The following is a 20,139-nucleotide window of genomic DNA, read 5'->3' as shown; positions in this document are numbered from 1 at the left end:
ACACAAGCAGCCGTCCTCAGGTGAAGACCAGGTCTGTCGAGACGACAGCGTCTAAAAGAAAACACCACCACGCTTGGAGCGTTTATTTAAGCTGGGTTGGAAGGGGGTGAAAATGCGCATTGACAAAGGAATCTGCATATTAAGAGGAATTTAGCATATTTATGGGAAATGCAGGAATGCGATAAGTGCTACTTGTGAAATGCGTAGGAGGTGGGCGGGGGGTTTTCAAAGTCATATTATGCCCATGCATTATGCAGGATTAGCAGCATCAAAGGGAGGGGATAGGGGTAGCATTAATAAAGGGAAGGAATGTTAATAGTATGTAGCTGCAGTAACTAAACAACAACGTAAAAAGCTAAAGTATAAACTACATAGGGAGGAAATAGGGGTAGCATTAATAAAGGGATAGAATGTTAATAGTATGTAGCTGCAGTAACTAAACAACAACGTAAAAAGCTAAAGTATAAACTACATAGCATTAAATTGTATACTGTATTACTATACACTACCCTATGTCTTAGAATAATACATAGTGTAATATTACACTATGTATTATTCTACCCACCCAACTGTATACCACACTGCTGTATATTCACTATACAATTTTAATGCTATATATTACCTTATACATCGTATTAAACATTACACTTTAATACTATTAATTATTATACAATATGCTATGCACTATACCATTGACCGTCACGTGAAAGGTACTAAGAGGAAGCAATGAAAAATGTCAATGGGAGAGTGGTGGTTGGAAGCTTGCAGCAGAGCAAAGAATCAATTCCCTGCAGTGAGTTGAACGCGGTCTGAAAGTCACCGCAAACGTGGACACAATCAGTTAAGATCCGAAATGGTTAATTACGTCCTTCCAATGATTGCTAAGCCGGAATCCATCTTCTCGGTTGAAATTGTCTCTGTGTTTGTATATGTGGATCGCCTCATGAACGAATTTCTCATGGTAGCCAGATGGCTTGCAGAGAACCTCTGTCTTGGAGAAGTCAATATCATGTGAGCCCACTGAATTGTAACAGTGATCTGCCACGGCCGAGGTGTTAGTCCTACCGTGTTTCAAGTCTGCTTTATGTTCACGGATGCAGTCCGAGACATGTCGTTTGGTTTCTCCAATGTAACTGCTACCACAGAGGAAACTTAGTTTGTAGACGCCAGGGTACTGTATGTCTGGAACCACATCTTTTACAGACACCACCACGCTTGGAGCGTCTATTTAAGCTGGGTTTCCCCCCCCCTTCCAACCCAGCTTAAATAGACGCTCCAAGCGTGGTGGTGTTTTCTTTTAGACGCTGTCGCCTCGACAGACCTGGTCTTCACCTGAGGACGGCTGCTTGTGTTGTGGCCGAAACGTCGTGATAATAATTTTATTATGTTTGATTTTTATTATTTTATTACTTCCCTTCTACGTGACTTTACCGAAAGAACCAAGAAGATGAATCCCTGCAGTCACGAAAGCTTGAAATCGAAATTTAACCGCCTCTACGGGGAGGGATTCCACATAACTTTGAGATCCTTCAACAAGCTCCGTGATAAGAAGGCTCAGCTAATCGAGTCTCTCACCTTTCTGAAGAGATGCCGCGACTCTAAGGTAATACCAAACGCATTTACACTAACATCTGCTGCTGTAACTTCTTCTAATGCTAAACGAATTCTGTCTAGAACAAGCTTAGCTCTTATCTCAGAGAAAATCAGACTTACGCACACCGATCTAGATCAGTTAGACAAGACACTCTACAAATCACACTTATCTTTGAGTGCAACAATGTCCACATCGGATTGGGAACATGTAGACAAAATGACTGCCTCTTCAGCTGCCGCTATGTCGACGAAATGTAAGGACAACTTGATTTACAAATTCAACTGCCTCTCAAACAAGAGACCGGACCCACACATTGAAAAGCTAGACATTAACAAAGTCGTAATTAATCGCAGTAACAGTTCTATCTCTGAAGGTCTGAAATCCGTTTTAGCTAAAGGACTAAACTTTGCAATCACACCTAGACACATACCAGTTAATGATATAATTGCTAGAGTAGATGTAGCTCTCAAGGTCACATCGCTGCAGACGTAGCAAGATCTGAAATCTCTGAAACCCTCAAAAACGCTAAGATGGCAGCTAGCAACATCAGCAAAGATGAGTGTTTTGAATTAGCTAAATTAAAAAAGAGGGATGACATTGTCATCCTCTCAGCCGACAAAGGCAATGCCACTGTAATCATGAACAAAATAGAATACAACAACAAAATTCAAGAACTACTCAATGATGGCAGCTATACAAAAATAAAAAGACCCCACCAACAGCCTCGTCTCTAAAACCAACCAAATCATTTCTTATTCAACCACATTAATTGATCAGACCAAACAGTTCTCGTTGAAACCTTCTGCAGCCAGGCCACCAAGATTATACGGCTTGCCAAAGATACATAAAGAAGATACACCTCTTCGTCCCATTGTCTCTACGATCAACTCCCCCACATACAAACTGGCTCGTTTTTTGTCTGAAATCCTACTGCCTTTCACTGGAAAAACCACCTCTGCGGTACTAAACTCTACTGACCTGGTATCGACAATCAAGGGGATTTCCCTGTCCCCAGACGACCTGCTTGTCAGTTTTGATGTGGTTTCCTTATTCACCAAAGTTGCTGTACCTGACACCATCGCAATCATTGAAGACTTGGTTCATCAAGGACTGAATGCTGGGGTACCACCCCTGGTGAGACACTGCTTAACCAATACATACTTCACCTGGAATGGAACTTTCTACAAGCAAACTGAGGGCACCCCAATAGGCTCCCCCCTATCTCTGGTTGTAGCCAACGTCTTCATGGAGAAATTTGAGACTAATGCCATCCAGACTGCCACTCTACGCCCGACTTTATGGAAGAGGTACGTAGATGACACTTTTGTCATCTGTCCACATGGCCGGCCTGCTCTAGACCAATTTCTCGACCACATCAATTCCATACACCCAGCCATCAGATTCACCATGGAAGACGAAAAAGATGGCAAGCTACCTTTTTTGGATGTCCTAATTAAAAGGAGACCTTATGGTTCAATGAGCCACTCTGTCTACAGGAAAGCCACCCATACGGATGCTTACCGGATTCCCACCACAATCCATCCCAGAATAATTCCCTCATCAAGACTCTATAGTCTATACCATAGAGCCCAATGCATTTCCGACCAGGAGCACATTGCCAGTGAACTCAAACACGTACGCCAAGCTCTTAAGGCTAATCGTTACTCCGACTACACAATCCGCAAAGCCATCACTCCAACCATCAAGAAGGATCCTGTTGAGGAGCCTCTCAAGACCATCACCTTACCCTATATTGCTGGGGTCACAAAAAAGATCTCCAAAATCCTGATTAAACACAAGATCCAGGTCCGATTCAACACAGTACATAAAATCCGTGATCTGGTCCCATCTGTAAAAGATGTGGTTCCAGACATACAGTACCCTGGCGTCTACAAACTAAGTTGCCTCTGTGGTAGCAGTTACATTGGAGAAACCAAACGACATGTCTCGGACCGCATCCGTGAACATAAAGCAGACTTGAAACACGGTAGGACTAACACCTCAGCCGTGCCAAATCACTGTTAGAATTCAGTGGGCTCACATGATATTGACTTCCCCAAGACAGAGGTTCTCTGCAAGCCATCTGGCTACCATGAGAGATTCGTTCATGAGGCGATCCACATATACAAACACAGAGACAATTTCAACCGAGAAGATGGATTCCAGCTTAGCAATCATTGGAAGGACGTAATTAACCATTTCGGATCTTAACTGATTGTGTCCACGTTTACGGTGACTTTCAGACCGCGTTCAACTCACTGACATTGACTATATATCTTGTATTCTCCGCAGGGAATGGATTCTTTGCTCCGCTGCAAGCTTCCCACCACCACTCTCCCATTGACATATTTCGTTGCTTCCCCTTAGTACCTTTCACGCGACGGTGAATGGTATAGTGTATAGCATATTGTATAATAATAGCATTAAAGTGTAATGTTTAATACAATGTATAAGGTAATACAGTGATACCTCGGTTCACGAATTTAATTTGTGAACTGACTCTGGTCGCGAACCGAATTGGTCGTGAACCGAGGCACATTTTTCCATAGGGTTCAATGTAAATCCGGTTAATCCGTTCTGACCTTTTTTTTGGTTTTGAAGCACAAAAATATGAAACAAATTACAATACACATTAGTACTGTACAGTATAGTAATGTATAAAGAGAGAACACTAACCTTGCATGAGATGACTTCAGTAAGCACTCAAACGGGTGAACTGTACAATACAGTAAGTACAGTATTGTACAGTACAGTAGTACAGTACAGTACTGTATGTGCTAAAAAGCACACCAAAAAGCAAAAAGTCACTGAACGTGTCTTCACAGTACTCACAGTACTTATTTCTGTGTCTCTTCTTCTCTCCACGATCTTCCTACAGGAAGTCACGACCATGTGACAGCCTGGAAATAGCATTAAAATGGCCGCGGCTCCTGTTCGTGAACCGAAGCGGAGTTCGTGAACCGGAGCATATTTTTATGAACTTTTCTGTTCGTGAACCAAGTTGTTCGTGAACAGAAGCGTTCGTGAACCGAGGTATCACTGTATATAGTATCGAAATTCTATAGTGAATATACAGCAGTGTGGTATACAGTTGGGTGGGTAGAATAATACATAGTGTAATATTACACTATGTGTTATTCTAAGACATAGGGTAGTGTATAGTAATACAGTATACAATTTAATGCTATGTAGTTTATACTTTAGCTTTTTACGTTGTTGTTTAGTTACTGCAGCTACATACTATTAACATTCCTTCCCTTTATTAATGCTACCCCTATCCCCTCCCGTTGATGCTGCTAATCCTGCATAATGCATGGGCATAATATGACTTTTAAAAACCCCCGCCCACCTTCTACTCATTTCACAAGTAGCACTAATCGCATTCCTGCCTTTCTCATAAATATGCTAAATTCCTCTTGATATGCAGATTCCTTTGTCAATGCGCATTCCCCCCCCCCTTTCCAACCCAGCTTAAATAGACGCTCCAAGCGTGGTGGTGTTTTCTTTTAGACGCTGTCACCTCGACAGACCTGGTCTTCACCTGAGGACGGCTGCTTGTGATGTGGCCGAAATGTCGTGATAATTATTTTATTATGTTTTATTTTTATTATTTTATTACTTCCCTTCTACGTGACTTTACCGAAAGAACCAAGAAGATTACACGTCTATACTTAGTAATATATTTATGATATATTAAAAAATCTTGCCCCAAATTCATCACACAGGCTGTTATAGCACACAATGAGATGACAAATGGTCATAAACATGCCTGGAAGCCCTCGTATCTTCAAAATGAACGTTAACCCAAAACTCAGAGCACACAATTTCGGCTGTCTGGCTTCAAAATAAATATTTACGAAAGCTAAATTCAGCTAACATAGCAAAGGGTGTTGAAAATAATACTATTTGTGTTATGCACAAAATGCATAAATTAATGTTCAATCGCAACTGAGAGGTGTGAAGCCAGGCACAGATGTCCTAGAATGCTGGGATGAACAGTTCCGGCTTCAGCTGCAAGTGTGCTGTGATAAGTTCCTGACTCCATTCTTGCAAAGAGTTCCAGAGGAAAAACTAAAATAAACTACTGTTTTGATATAACCTCTGTGCTCAATAGTTAATAGACTTTACTGCAAATACAAACTTGACAATGTCACACACTCAAGAGTTGGAACCAGGATTTTCAGGTAGGGGGGGAAACCCCTCCAGCAATGAAAAATTACAGGAGTTGTTAGTAAGTAAGGAGTTGTTAGTAAGTAAGGAGTTGTTAGTAAGAAAGGACTTGTCTCTTGCTTTTCATTCGACGCGTGTGATCGTCATCGCGCTCCCTGAACGTATTGCCTTCAGGAAAGAAAAGTAGACTTTTCTATTTTGGGTGGGGGGGGGGGGTGGAATGACCATGAAGTATGTGGCGTCAACCCGCAACACACCTGAGTGAAGCGCTCTGCAATGCGTACCCCTACCATACGGCTCTTCGCGCGCCGTACTTCTACAGCTGTTCACAGCGTGCCAGGAGATTTTAGGTGGCGCTTCCCTCCAGGCCAATTAAGTCATTGGCTTCTTGGAGTTTCAATACATATCCGTGTGAAGAACGGGTACAACTGCTATCTTAAATATAAAGCAGAAACTACAGATGTTTGTTTGTGTGAAGCAGCAAAAACTCTCCAACGCTGAGCTCTGGCGTCAAGAAATTTGCACAGCTCACGCCTTCTGGAATTTCTAAGTGAACACAACTATTTTCCGCTCGCCAAGTCATTCCCTTTTGGAGTGGCAAAAATCGACCTGACGCAGAAGTGGGTAAAGGTTGAATTTCCTTGAGTGAAAACATCCGATTTAGGTAAATTTATTTGTTTCGGCTTCTTTCTTGCAAGCATCAATTTTTTCAGTGTTTTTCAGTGAATTATGAGGGAATATGAAGTTAATCCAAGACAAGAATCCAAGTCCCGGGCAAAGCCGGGTAGTGAAGTTAGTTACTAATAAACCCCAATGATCCTATCGAAATTAGGGATTTTCGATCGGATCATTGGGGGGGCACGTGCCACCCCACCCCCACTGGCTCCACCACTGTCACGCACTGGCACGGTTCACAGGTGGTGGTGTGTCCAGACCCATACCTGGCCACCTTCACCTGCTTAGTATTAATGCTTCCTCACTCCACCAAGCAATTCATTGAGGATCAATCAACACAGCCGAGGCTGTGTGTCTCTCTCTCCGCGTGGTCGTGTGGATTTCCTTCCCGATCCCCGGGTTTCCCCTCCACATGTAGAGAGTGAACACCACCACGCGTCTAGAGTGAACTCCGCCACGCGTCTAGAGTGAACACCACCACGCGTCTAGAGTGAACACCGCCACACGTCCAGAGTGAACACCGCCACGCGTCCAGAGTGAACACCACCACACGTCTAGAGTGAACACCGCCACGTATCCAGAGTGAACACCACCACACGTCTAGAGTGAACACCGCCACGCGTCCAGAGTGAACACCACCACACGTCTAGATTGAACACCGCCACGCATCCAGAGTGAACACCGCCACGCGTCTAGAGTGAACACCACCACGTGTCCAGAGTGAACACCACCACGCGTCTAGAGTGAACACCGCCACGCGTCCAGAGTGAACACCACCACGCGTCTAGAGTGAACACCGCCACGCGTCCAGAGTGAACACCACCACGCTGTTGATAAGCCCCACCTTGTTGTTATTGTTGTTGTGGGCAGGTCGCTTCTGAAAACAAGAGCGGTACAGCAGCTCAAGCGGGTGTGGCCTGGTAAAAAAATAAAATAAAAACTGTGTGAATATTTAAAATAAAACAAAGTTACAAAGTAGCGAGCCAGGTGAAGAGAAATGTAAACATAAGCAAGATTACTCTTTGGTTCTTTCGGTAAAGTCACGTAGAAAAAATAAATAAATTAATAATAGTTTCAGTTTCATTTATTTGGTATAGCCCTGTGAGCCATTCGGCTCTTGAATCGGATGCAACCGCAACAAACAAAAAACAAAAACATGAACGAGAAAACATCGTTGGGGGGACACGTGCCACCCCACCCCCACTGGCTCCACCACTGTCACACACTGGCACGGTTCACAGGTGTTGGTGTGTCCAGACCCACGCCTGGCCACCTTCACCTGCTTAGTATTAATGCTTCCTCACTCCACCAAGCAATTAATTGAGGATCAATCAACACAGCCGAGGCTGTGTGTCTCTCTCTCCGCGTGGTCGTGTGGATTTCCTTCCCGATCCCCGGGTTTCCCCTCCACATGTAGAGAGTGAACACCACCACGCGTCTAGAGTGAACTCCGCCACGCGTCTAGAGTGAACACCACCACGCATCTAGAGTGAACACCGCCACACGTCCAGAGTGAACACCCCCACGCGTCCAGAGTGAACACCACCACACGTCTAGAGTGAACACCGCCACGCATCCAGAGTGAACACCACCACACGTCTAGAGTGAACACCGCCACGCGTCCAGAGTGAACACCACCACACGTCTAGATTGAACACCGCCATGCATCCAGAGTGAACACCGCCACGCGTCTAGAGTGAACACCACCACGTGTCCAGAGTGAACACCACCACGCTGTTGATAAGCCCCACCTTAGGTTTTTTCGGTAAAGTCACGTAGGTAAAACATCAAAATTAATAAAAGTAAATAAAATAAAACAAAAATCACGACGTTTCGGAGGCAACACAAGTCTCCGTCATCAGGTGGGACCGTCACAGCCGTATTAGCTGCATCAAGTGAGGCAATGATTCAAGATGTAATCCCTTAAAAAGCAAGTTGAGGGGGAGGAGAGGGGAGGGGGAGCTAATCAGAATGTGGTAGCCAATGAATGGAACGTATCGGGAGGGAGGGGGGCGGGGCTCAAAGACGGCACGGAGTGCCAACGTACAACGCATCGGGAGGGGGAGGGGGGGCCGGGGCCAAAAGAATGCATTCTTTTGTACGTTGGCACTCCGTGTTGTTTTTGAGCCCCGCCCCCCCTCTCTCCCGATACGTTCCATTCATTGGCTACCACATTCTGATTAGCTCCCCCCCCCCCTCGCCTCCCCCTCAACTTGCTTTTTAAGGGATTACATCTTGAATCATTGCCTCACTTGATGCAGCTAATCCGGCTGTGACGGTACCACCTGATGACGGAGACTTGTGTTGCCTCCGAAACGTCGTGATTTTTGTGTTATTTTATTTACTTTTATTAATTTTGATGTTTTACCTACGTAACTTTACCGAAAAAACCTAAGAATATGAATCCTTGCAGTCACGAAAGCTTCAAATCTAGAATTAAGCCCCACCTTGTTGTTATTGTTGTTGTGGGCAGGTCGCTTCTGAAAACAAGAGCGGTTTAGCAGCTCAAGCGGGCGTGGCCTGGTAAAAAATGAAAAAAACTGTGAATATTTAAAATAAAACAAAGTTACAAAGTAGCGAGACAGGTGCAGAGAAATTTAAACTTAAGCAAGATATTCTTCGGTTCTTTCGGTAAAGTCACGTAGAAAGATAAAATAATAAATTAAATACTAGCATACGACGTTTCGATTGCAACACAAGCAATCGTCATCAGGTACAAATGAAAAAGGAAACAAACCTAGTAAACTTCTAAATGTAATGCAATACAACACAGAGAGTCGGCTAACATAACAGTCAACACCCCACCTGGTTGATAACGTTCTTCCAAAGATTGCTCAATTTGAGAGAGACAAAACACAGACACACATAGACAGAGATGACACAGACACACAGAGAGAGACACACATAGGCACACAGAGAGAGACACACATATAGACACACAGAGAGAGATGACACAGAGAGAGACACACATAGGCACACAGAGAAACAACGCCTCTGTGTCGAGGCCTTAAATAGAGAGAGAGGGGGGGTAGAGAGGGGGGGTAGAGAACTTAGCATGTCAATGCAAGGCCGTAGCCATGGAGTCAACATTGGGGGGAACCAAATCTTCCAGGGGGTCTGGGGCCCCCACTAGAAAAATATCTAAATTAAAAAAAACTCTTTTCCTGCCATTTCCTCCCTAAAATATATATTTAAAAATTCACTAACACATGGGATGGATTTTTTTTTATTTGATACAAAAATGTCTCATAGTGTATTGTATTACATTGCTGTTTTTTCTTTGGTACCTTTTCTTGTTTCATAGCATGTATTGGCAGAGATTAGGGATTCATGAAGTACAACGCAATCATATGAACAGAAATCTATGCATTGTTATATGAAGACAAGTTCAGATTTTGTGGCCAAGGTTTAGCAAATTGTTGTTTTTATTAACATAGCATCGCAATTATTATTTACAAATATTTTTGATAGCAATATATTGGGAGGGGGGACATTTTGAGCATATTTGATTATAGTTATTATAACATATTATAATAATTATAACATTATAATTATTTTAACATATTGTAGTTATTATATATTAGAATTATTATAATTACGGATTTGTGTCAATTAGAGATTTGGAGGTTTGGTGACTGCACTTAATCAAACAAACTTAATACAATTAGAAATGTAATGCAATGCAACACAGAGAGTCGGTCAACACACAACTAACGCATCGCCTGGCTGATTGCGTTCTTCCACAGATTGATCAACTAAGCGAGAGAATTGAAGCAAACGCCATCAGGCGAGGGCAGGAGGCAAGGCCCTGCTTTGTAAAGTTAAACCCCGGACATCGCTTCCATGCTCGCTGCTACTCAATTGACATCCCTACGAGAGAGAGAGCGAGGCTCTACCTCGGTACACAACAACCACCACCACAACCACCACAACAACCACCACAACCGCGATGAGAATTTCTCACCGTGGATTTCAGTTCCCGCGCGGAGCGGCAATTTTCCGTTACTTCGTGACGTCACGCGGCAGCAGGAGGTGACATGACGTCACGCTCAAGGGCGCGTTGGGCGGGGTGAATACCTTGGTGACATGACGTCACTAGCGAGGAACACCTCCCGCTGGCGTTTCACGCCGATGAGGTAATGCTGAGTGGTGACGTCACAGAGCGGGGTTGGAGTTTAAGATTTAGATTCATTTTCCATTACTCCCTCCCTTGAACAGAGACCCCTTGGGAGTGTGAGCTCTGCAACAACAATGTGGACATTATTGTATGTGTGTGTTCACACACACAGTGTGTGTGTACACTGTGTGTGTGTACGTACACAGTGTGTGTACATTGTGTGTGTACGTAAACTGTGCGTGTGTGTACACTGTGCGTGTGTACATTGTGTGTACACACTGTGTGTGTGTACACTGTGTGTGTACACTGTTGGGGGCACAGTCATCTCAGTCAGTCGACCAATGGCATCTTTTCACCAATTTATTTTCCAACTTTTTCATTTTATTTAGTATTTTATATATTATTGTTCGTTTTCTATCTGCGTAACTTTACCAAAAGAACCAATACTATGGTAGCGCATTCTCTGTTTCTTTCAGAGGTTCAAGGTTTAAATCCGACAGGCACACCTGGCTACCCCAGTAACATTCGCAAAAATATGCGCAGTCTGCTTAACGGCAGATGTAAAACAAAGCGTCGTGTCATTCACAACGCACAAATGCATGTTGGTGTCACGGTCAACATTGGGGTAATGCCAAACATTATCCAGAAACTACACAATAGAGATGGCACGTCAATGATCGCCCCCTACCGACAGACTCGTGTCCACGTGCAGGCCGGTGCAGGGCCACCACCTTGTGCCACACAGGGGCAGCTGCCACTTAGGGGGGGGCACCTTTAGATCGTTTGAGGGGTAGGGCTGTATGGGCTGCTCATGAGCGGCTCCTGCACCTGGGTACCCTCGAAACACTTGCCATGCTCCAGCTTAATTACTTTTGGCCGGGCATGGCAAGGGACGTGGACGATCTGCTGCAGTCCTGTACCCAGTGTGCACAACGGAAGCCGCCAGCGAGGGGAGCCAGTCCACCGCTCCAGTCTATTTCGGTCACCCGGGTTAATGAGCTTGTCGCCCTTGATATTTTGGGACCGTTTCCTTCCACGCCGAGGGGTAATAAGTACCTGCTGGTTGGCGTGGAATATTTCACGCGATGGCCTATGGCTTGGCCCCTCGCCAACCAGTCGGCAGCAGCCGTTGCGGAGGCTTTTGTTCAGGGCTATGTCCTCGACAAGGGCGCTCCGGAACGGTTGTTGACCGATCAGGGAAAGAATTTCACTAGTGCCCTTTTACACGAGGTGTGTGGCCTTCTGGGTACGAAAAAAATTCGTACCTCGCCTTACCATCCACAAACGGATGGGATGGTAGAACGCCTGCATAGGACTCTTACGTCCATGCTATCCCACCAGGTATCTGAGTCCCAAACCGATTGGGATCTACGGATCCCGGGAGACCTGGCAGCATACAGGATGGCTCCTCACGCGGCGACCGGATTCTCGCCATTTTTTTTTATGTATGGCCGCGAGGTTGACCCGCCTGTCGCGACTCAGCTGACGATTACCGCGCCTCACGCTAAATCCAAACTGGCGGACCATGTTAAATTTAACATCCTTCGGTTGGCTGAGGCACGGCAGGCGGCCATGCAAAACTCTGACTCTCGCCAGAAACAGGACGAAAGATTGCGATCGCGCCGGTCACACATGCACGAATGGCACCCGGGCGACAGAGCGTGGCTGCACTGCCCCCAGGTGCCATTGGCCACCTCGGCTAAGTTGTTGCGACCATGGAGGGGCCCCGTCGAAATTGTGCAGGTTATGCGGCCTCAATGTGTGCGCATTAAATGGGGGAAGCGTCGGTGGGTTGTGCACCCTTCACGGTTAAAGCCGTTCTTTGCTCCGCACGCTTCCTCTCATGACAATGGCCGAACATGTGGGGAGTCCACTGACTCCTGGAGGGCGGGGTCGCCGTCAGCCTCTGATCCGCTACTAACTGTCCCGTCTTCAGGAGCCCAAGGACTGAAGCCCTCTTGGCTGCCAGCCTCTCCCGAGGGGGTCGGTGCTGGCCCGTCCGGGAAGCCGGACGACCAGGCACCTGCAAATGCGACGCCTGCCGCCGACTCTACCGAGCCGGCCCTTTGTGACGGGCCCGCTGCACGAACACGCGCCAAGACGCGCCGGTTGTTATGAGTAGCTTTCCGCGCGTGTTCCGTTGCTGCCGAACTCGCTCTTTTTTTTTGTGTGTGTGTATGTATGCTTCTTTGTGCGTGGGGATGGTGAACCACGTTCTGTATATATGTTGCATTTTGGGGAGGTGGGTATTTATAGGGGACCATCGGTTGTTGTAACACTTGTCCTTGTTATTGTTACTGATAAGAGGCACATGCGTGTTGACTGTGTTTCATCTTTATTCTTGGGGGTTGAGGGATTGTTACAGCCGGGACGGCTGCGAGCTGTACAGGGGGGGGTGATGTAGGGGTTATTACGGGAGAAACGGCGGACGACAAACACAGGGTTGTCTGCACTCACACACACGGGTGGTCACACCGACGTCCGCATCCGTTATCCCCCACGCCCCCGGCCCTCTGAGGGGATCCCTATAAAAGGCGGGGAGCCAGAGAGCTCGAGGCAGTTCGACACGAAGCTGACCAGTGAAGATCGAAGACTCGGAGATTAGGCCCTGGGACTCCCCTGTTTCGCTGCCCTTGTCAGGGCCGAGCTGGGTAAGCCAGCGGCGCGGCCCAAGAGCTCCCGGACCTCTGCCCTTGTCAGGGCAAGGCCGGCTTAGCTGGTGCCGAGATCTGTGCTTGCCAGGGCCAGATCAGTCAGCCTCCCGTAGCCCATTAGAGGAGGACTGGGGAACAGGACAGAGGGCTTAGTAACTAGGGTGGGTTTCCCATAGTACGGGTGAAGGGGCCGTTACCCCTTCAACTATTGTGCCTGTCACTGAGTTAATAAACAGAGTGTGCCTCAACTCCGACCTCGTCTCCTCGAACTTATTTCAAATGCTTGGGAGCTTCATTGTCTCTCGCTCCTGCCGACAGATTTACCCAGCCTACAGCTCCACAGATACCAGTCGCTCCTATTCTGCAGGGACAGCACGCATGGTTCGAAATAAGTTCTAGATACACACAGACTCACACAGAGATCCATAGATTATCACCGTTGGTTACGTATGGTGCGAAAGACGTTCAACGTACACACAGAGACCTATAGATGAGCACGGTTGGCTATGTATGGTGTGAAATAAGTTCCAGTCGCGTGTAGTCGTGGAAGTTGAACAGGTGCGTGTTGCTACTGACAGTAGTTGAATATGGTTGGATATACGCAGTTAGAGACAACAACCGCTATTCGCCACTAAGTGGCGGTGACGTCACCACGACGCTTGTGCCAGGCCATGTGCACCTTGAGGCCACGGGAAATGTCGAACGCCCACCGGCAGGTCACGGAGCAGACCCAGGTGCCACGGGTCGACTGAGATGACTGGCTGATGCACCACCTGTGCCCCCTACTGTGCCAACTTGCTGTGCTTTAGCCAACCAACGCTCCGCTCGTTGTTGTGAGCGTCGCTCCTCCACCCTCCGTTGTTGGAAGGCGACTGCCTTGGGATGAACTGTGTAGACTCGTCCTAAGCCATCAGATTCACCGTCAGCAGCTAGTCGCTTCCATGTTTTTAGCAGTCCATGTATAGTAGGAGGGAACTTAATGGTAGAGCAGGTTGGCAGCAAATGGGTCACTTGGGCACAAAACCAAGAACGCCATCAGGGTGGTATCTAGTGGAGCCAGGGCCTGTTGTTGGGCATTTCCTTTGGTGACGTAGATGCGCTGACCATTTTTGAGGTGAAGTGCCAAATGGACGACTGTGGGGGAACGGTCATGGATGGGGAAGCCAAGAATTCAGCAAATGGCCTCATTGTTGCTGATGTATCTTCCTTGGAAAAAAAGTTTGAGCTCATGCACACTTTGCCCCTCTCTTTTGTAATGCAAAGACAGCCATGTCAGGGCCTTTGTTGATGTATTGGCAAACATATTTGATGGCTTTTTTTAGAATAGCAGAATTTCACATTAAAGTGGGCCTGGAAGATCTTGCACAGAAGAGGGCAGTAGGGAACGATCCACCGGTTGTGAACCTTAATTAGCGAGTTAGTGGCAGGTCTGAGCGTTGTCTGAAATCCACCATGCTCAGTATTTCTGTGACGATATCGAGGATAGCCATCATGGGCCGACTGAGTGTCTTGCAAGTAGTTCCGTGGATACCTCTTGGTACACCTGTGGTCTTGCATATGTAGTATTCTTGAATGAGACCGAGACTTCGTAGAGGCCACACGCTTTTATTCCAATAACACTAGTCCTCCGGACTCACTGGGGGAACAGTCCAACCACACAACCGAGGGAGGTACAGCCTCCGGCTCTATTCTCATTACTCTCCTTCCCTAGCCTACAGCTACTCTGTTACTCTCCTTCCCTAGCCTACAGCTACTCAGCTACTCTCCTTCCCTAGCCTACAGATACTCAGCTACTCTCCTTCCCTAGCCTACAGCTACTCAGCTACTCAGTCCCAGCGGGGCGGCATCCTCGAGGCTTGGGGGTCCAGGATCTCCGGCCGCACCTCCTTCAGCTTCTCGTGAGATGGACCCCTCCGCTCTCCGGGAGCCGTCTTATATCCCCTCTCTCTGAGGGGCGGGGGTGTCTCGGGGCCCTGGCTCTCGCCAGCCCCCTCCCCTCAGAGCGGTTCCAACTACCTCTCGTCCCTGCCGGTCTGGACCGGTCCAGACCGGTACGTACCTCTCCCCTAGCTTGTGTGACCTGTGTGACCTGTGTCAACCTTGGTGTCAACCTTGACCACCACACATACATGGCGCATTTGGATAGAACTGGGCGCATGGGCCATGGACCATTTGGTTGCAGACCACATAGAAAAAGGGCAGGGTCTGGATGGGGGTGAGATAGATCAACACTGATAAATGTGTCAATGTGACTTGCATCAATTGTTTCCCTCATCCATAGCGAAATGTGAGCACTAGGTGGACGACGTTTTTGCCACCCAATGGTGTGCAAGCTACTGTTTGTCTATCCAAAGACGCCGCCATCGTTAGTCATAATAAGCATCTCATAAACTTTAAGTTTTTAGACCCTAGCTAAGATGTCATGTCTGTCTGGTGGCTTTTGGATTGGATAAAGGTGAACCTGCAACTCCTTTCATTTAAGATTGCAAGTGAAGGTGATGAATCACGAAGGAATAGAAGTTTCTTTAGAGACAGTTTTGTGAGGATGTCTTTGTCCTGCAGCTTTGTAATTGGAGGAATCTTGACGTGCTACCCATCTTGGCCTTGCGACAGGAAAATGTGTTATTGTAGGGCATCGTATGCTCTTTCAGTGTCAGGAAATTGTGCGATGGTGTTTTCTTGGTATGGAAGAACAATGTCTCTCTCACAATGATCCTCACCCACCGTAAGAAAGCAAGGTCAACAATATTTGGGGCCTTGAACCTCCCTGCGTGCTCCCCGCTTTGGTGGAAAGTAAAGGTGCGGTACGGCAAAAATTAAATGGGTGATGTTCCCACGAATGTCACAAAACGATAGACGAAATGCAATGGGCTGTAGCTAAGAAAGTCCAACGTATTTAGCAGTATAACATATTAATCGGCATCGCAGTACTACGTATCAGTAAATACCGTGACGTGCGCAATCGAAACAATAGAAATGCATTGAAGAAATAAGATGAAATACGTTTACATTAAAGAGCAGCAGTACGTGCAGGTAAGTTGAGAAGCAGACCACAGTCTAGATTATAGACTGGCAGTACGCCGACTCAATGACACAAGCATTGCTACAGTCGACATAAAAAGCTGTCAATACGGTCAGCAGCTGATAAAGCAGGATACAGTCGACATGAAAGGCTGGCAGTACACCGAGTGAGGTAAAGAAGCAGGCAACAGATTATAGAAAGGCATACTCAATGCCCAAAAGCAAAATTAGCAGTGTAGATAATAGTTTAACATGTAGGCTTTCGCGACCAATATTATTTATTACAAACATTTTTGGGTTAGATTGCATTATTATTTGTGTCGTAACCCTCCACCACCCGACACGGCCAATCAGTAAAAAAGACAAAAAGTTCACCATGGGAACCTCGTTTGCCAGTAAAAATATGATAATTGGTTTTTTACCCTTCTATCGGGCAACAAAACTGACACCTTTTTACAAGGAGTCATGTTTGCATAGACCGCAATACCTGCAGTCATAATACAAACAAAAGACATAACTCTGATAATGTGCACTGGCTTTGAAGTTGATTGGTCCACACCCGAGACAGCTTTCCTTAGAGCCTAGTCTCACATGGGTTGGACCAGATGACGCCAAAAGGCAAAAAGTTCCCTACTTCAGCCCACCGGTGTGTTGAAGAGTGAATCCACAACATTTACAATTTTTGAGTAGTACGACTTTTCGCTAGTAATTACATCCAGCATCATCGGGCAATTCGCCAGAATGGTGCCAATGCACCGACGTTAATTAACGAGCAGGCAGCAGGCAACATATTTAGCAACCAAATAGTGCAACATTTTCATTGTAATATTTGCCAACTTATTTGTTTCATAATAGTAAACAATAAACCTGAGTTCTTAGCGAAAGATTAAATAAAATGGTACTTCACATTGCCGTGGTGAGGCCTAGTCCCATGCAGAGCCCGCGGCCTTGCCTAGATTGCCAAGCCGGAGGAGGTGACACATTGCCAGGCTGGGGGCTGGGCCGCTCTCCCCACCCGCGCTGCAATAATGCCATCTAAGCGCTCTAAAATTAATATCTACAGACTTTATAGCAGTAACTGCATGCATTGGGGTGGGGGAGACATAAGACTAAAGAATGAACCTCAGCATTGTGTGTATATTTTTTAAGTATTGTTAACGCGAATGAGATTTGTATCGATCGTGTGTGCGTTGCTAGGAGTGCAATTGCGTCAACACACACAGACAAAAATGACATCTATATATATAAAATCGTGAATGTCTGTCTGTCTGTGTGTGTGTGTGTGGATTTCGGCCCATACGCACTTTCATTGGACGACGGTTGCCCCTGGCAACGGCTAGCCACGCCTTCGCCGCTTTCATTGGACCTGGCAACGGCTAGCGACGCCTTCGCAAAGGGCTGCAGTTTCATTGGACGGCGGTTGCCCCTGCCAACGGCTAGCCACGCCTTCGCCACTTTCATAAGCTCCGTATTTAATTAAATAATAGCCATTACACAGTATTGTTGGAGCGCTGAGGGGGGGGGGGGGAAGGCACGCCACCCGTACCCTGCCTCTTCCAAGCCGACAATTTTAGGCGAGGCCGCAGGCTTTGCACGCTACTAGGCCTCGACACCTACCACGCCACTCTGAGGTAAATTCAAAGTTTTTCCTACTCTTCACTACACCCCCACCACAATGTGTGCTATTAATATTACTTTTAAACCCAACGCGCCAACAATCGATTACTTTAATGTTCACTGTACAAATACTCATTAAGCTGGGTGAGCGTACTGCCAGTCTATCATGTACACTGTAGCCTGCTTATTAAGCTCGGTGAGCGTACTGCCACTCTATCATGTACACTCTAGCCTGCTTATGAAGCTGAGTGCGTGTACTGGCAGTCTATAATGTGGACTCTTGCCTGGTTATTATAATCGATTCTTTATATGTTCTTTGTACAAACAGTCATTAAGCTGCTTGAGCGACCCCAGTTCGATTCCAACTCACGCCCACCACCGCTGACGATTATTTGAAACGGACCTGGCCCTCCCCTAGGTCCACTCAGCCTCAAACGCGTAACTGCTGTCGTGTGTGAACATCGTCACTGGGGAGACAAAGGCGGCCGGGCATCGTGGATCCAAGTCCCGGGCGAAGCCGGGTCATGTGTATGTGTGTTTATGTGTATGTCTGTGTGTCTCTATGTATGTGTGTATGTATGTGTATGTATGTGTTTGTGTGTATGTGTGTGTGTATGTATGTGGGTTTTTTTGTATGTCTTATGTGTATGTCTGCGTGTCTCTATGTATGTGTGTATGTACGTGTGTGCATGTGTTTGTGTGTATGTATGTGTGTGTGTATGTATGTGTGTGTATGTGTTTCTGTGTATGTATGTGTGTGTATGTATGTGTGTTATGTGTCTGTCTGTGTGTCTGCATGTATGTGTGTGTGTATTGTGTATGTGTTTGTGTGCATGTATGTGTGTGTTTGTGTGTATGTGTATGTCTGTGTGTGTGTATGTGTGTGTATGTGTGTGTATGTGTTTGTGTGTATGTGTGTGTATGTATGTGTTTGTGTGTTTACGCTCGCATTACACAAATGTGTTGCAGGTCTAAGGCGTTCCTCGCGCAGCATTGCCGCTTTATTATTGCAGTCGTTTACTGCCGTGCGCACCCTGAAAGTCGTGTGTGTCTGCAGCAAGCGCGTGTATGTGTTCCTATGGACGCGTGTGTTGTGTAGGGGGAACGGTAGTGTAGTGCTTAGCGTGCTGTCTGTGTCTGTGTGTGTGTGTCTGTGTGTGTGTCTGTGTGTGTGCGTGTGTGGTGTGTGGGGAGCGATAGTGTAGTGCTTAGCGTGCTGTCTGTGTGTCTGTGTGTGTGTGTGTCTGTCTGTGTCTGTCTGTGTGTGTCTGCGTGTGTCTGTGTGTGTGTCTGTGTGTGTGTCTGTGCGTGTGTGGTGTGTGAGGAGCGGTGGGTGTAGTGCTTAACGCTACGCTGCGCTACCAACCCGGCGAACCGAGTTCGATTCCCGCTCACGGCCACCACCGGTGACGATTATTTGAACCTCCCCTAGGTCCACTCAGCCTCAAACGAGTAACTGGTGTTGCGTATTAACATCGGCACTGGGGAGACAAAGGCGGCCGGGCGTGGTGGATCCAAGTCCCGGGCGAAGCCGGGTCATGTGTATGTGTGTATGTGTTTATGTGTATGTCTGTGTGTCTGTATGCATGTGTGTATGTATGTGTGTGCATGTGTTTGTGTGTATGTATGTGTGTGTGTATGTATGTGGGTTTTTTGTATGTGTTTATGTGTATGTCTGCGTGCCTGTTTGTATGTGTGTATGTACGTCTGTGGATGTGTTTGTGTGTATGTATGTGTGTGTCTATGTATGTGTGTGTATGTGTTTCTGTGTTTGTATGTGTGTGTTATGTGTCTGTCTGTGTGTCTGCATGTATGTGTGTGTGTATTGTGTATGTGTTTGTGTGTGTTTGTGTGTTTACGCTCGCATTACACAAATGTGTAATGCGGGTCTAAGGCGTTCCTTACACAGCATTGCCGCTTTATTATTTCAGTCGTTTACTGCCGTACGCACCCTGAAAGTCGTGTGTGTCTGCAGCAAGCGCGTGTATGTGTACCTATGGACGCGCGCGCGTGTGTTGTGTAGGGGGAACGGTAGTGTAGTGCTTAGCGTGCTGCCTGTGTCTGTGTGTCTGTGTGTGTGTCTGTGTGTGTGCGTGTGTGGGGAGCGGTAGTGTAGTGGTTAGCGTGCTGTCTGTGTGTCTGTGTGTCTCTGTCTGTGTGTGTCTGCGTGTGTCTGTGTGTGTGTCTGTGTGTGTGTGGTGTGTGAGGAGCGGTAGGTGTAGTGCTTAACGCTACGCTGCGCTACCAACCCGGCGAACCCAGTTCGATTCCCGCTCACGGCCACCACCGGT

The 20,139-nt window shown here is 46.7% G+C and overlaps 1 protein-coding gene across 1 annotated transcript in view; it reads right to left on the bottom strand.

Annotated features, from left to right (window-relative positions):
* Nucleotides 1–20,139, bottom strand: part of LOC133352498 (zinc finger protein ZFP2-like) — a 42,506-nt gene that overhangs the window by 7,166 nt on the left and 15,201 nt on the right. The window lies entirely within an intron of this gene.

The sequence above is a fragment of the Lethenteron reissneri genome, chromosome 40 (genome assembly GCF_015708825.2).
Source record: "Lethenteron reissneri isolate LAM-NWPU_2019-01 chromosome 40, ASM1570882v1, whole genome shotgun sequence".
In the NCBI taxonomy this organism is placed as follows: Eukaryota; Metazoa; Chordata; class Hyperoartia; order Petromyzontiformes; family Petromyzontidae; genus Lethenteron; species Lethenteron reissneri.
The sequence above is the reverse complement of the archived record's forward strand: the minus strand, read 5'-3'. Positions and strand labels throughout refer to the sequence as shown.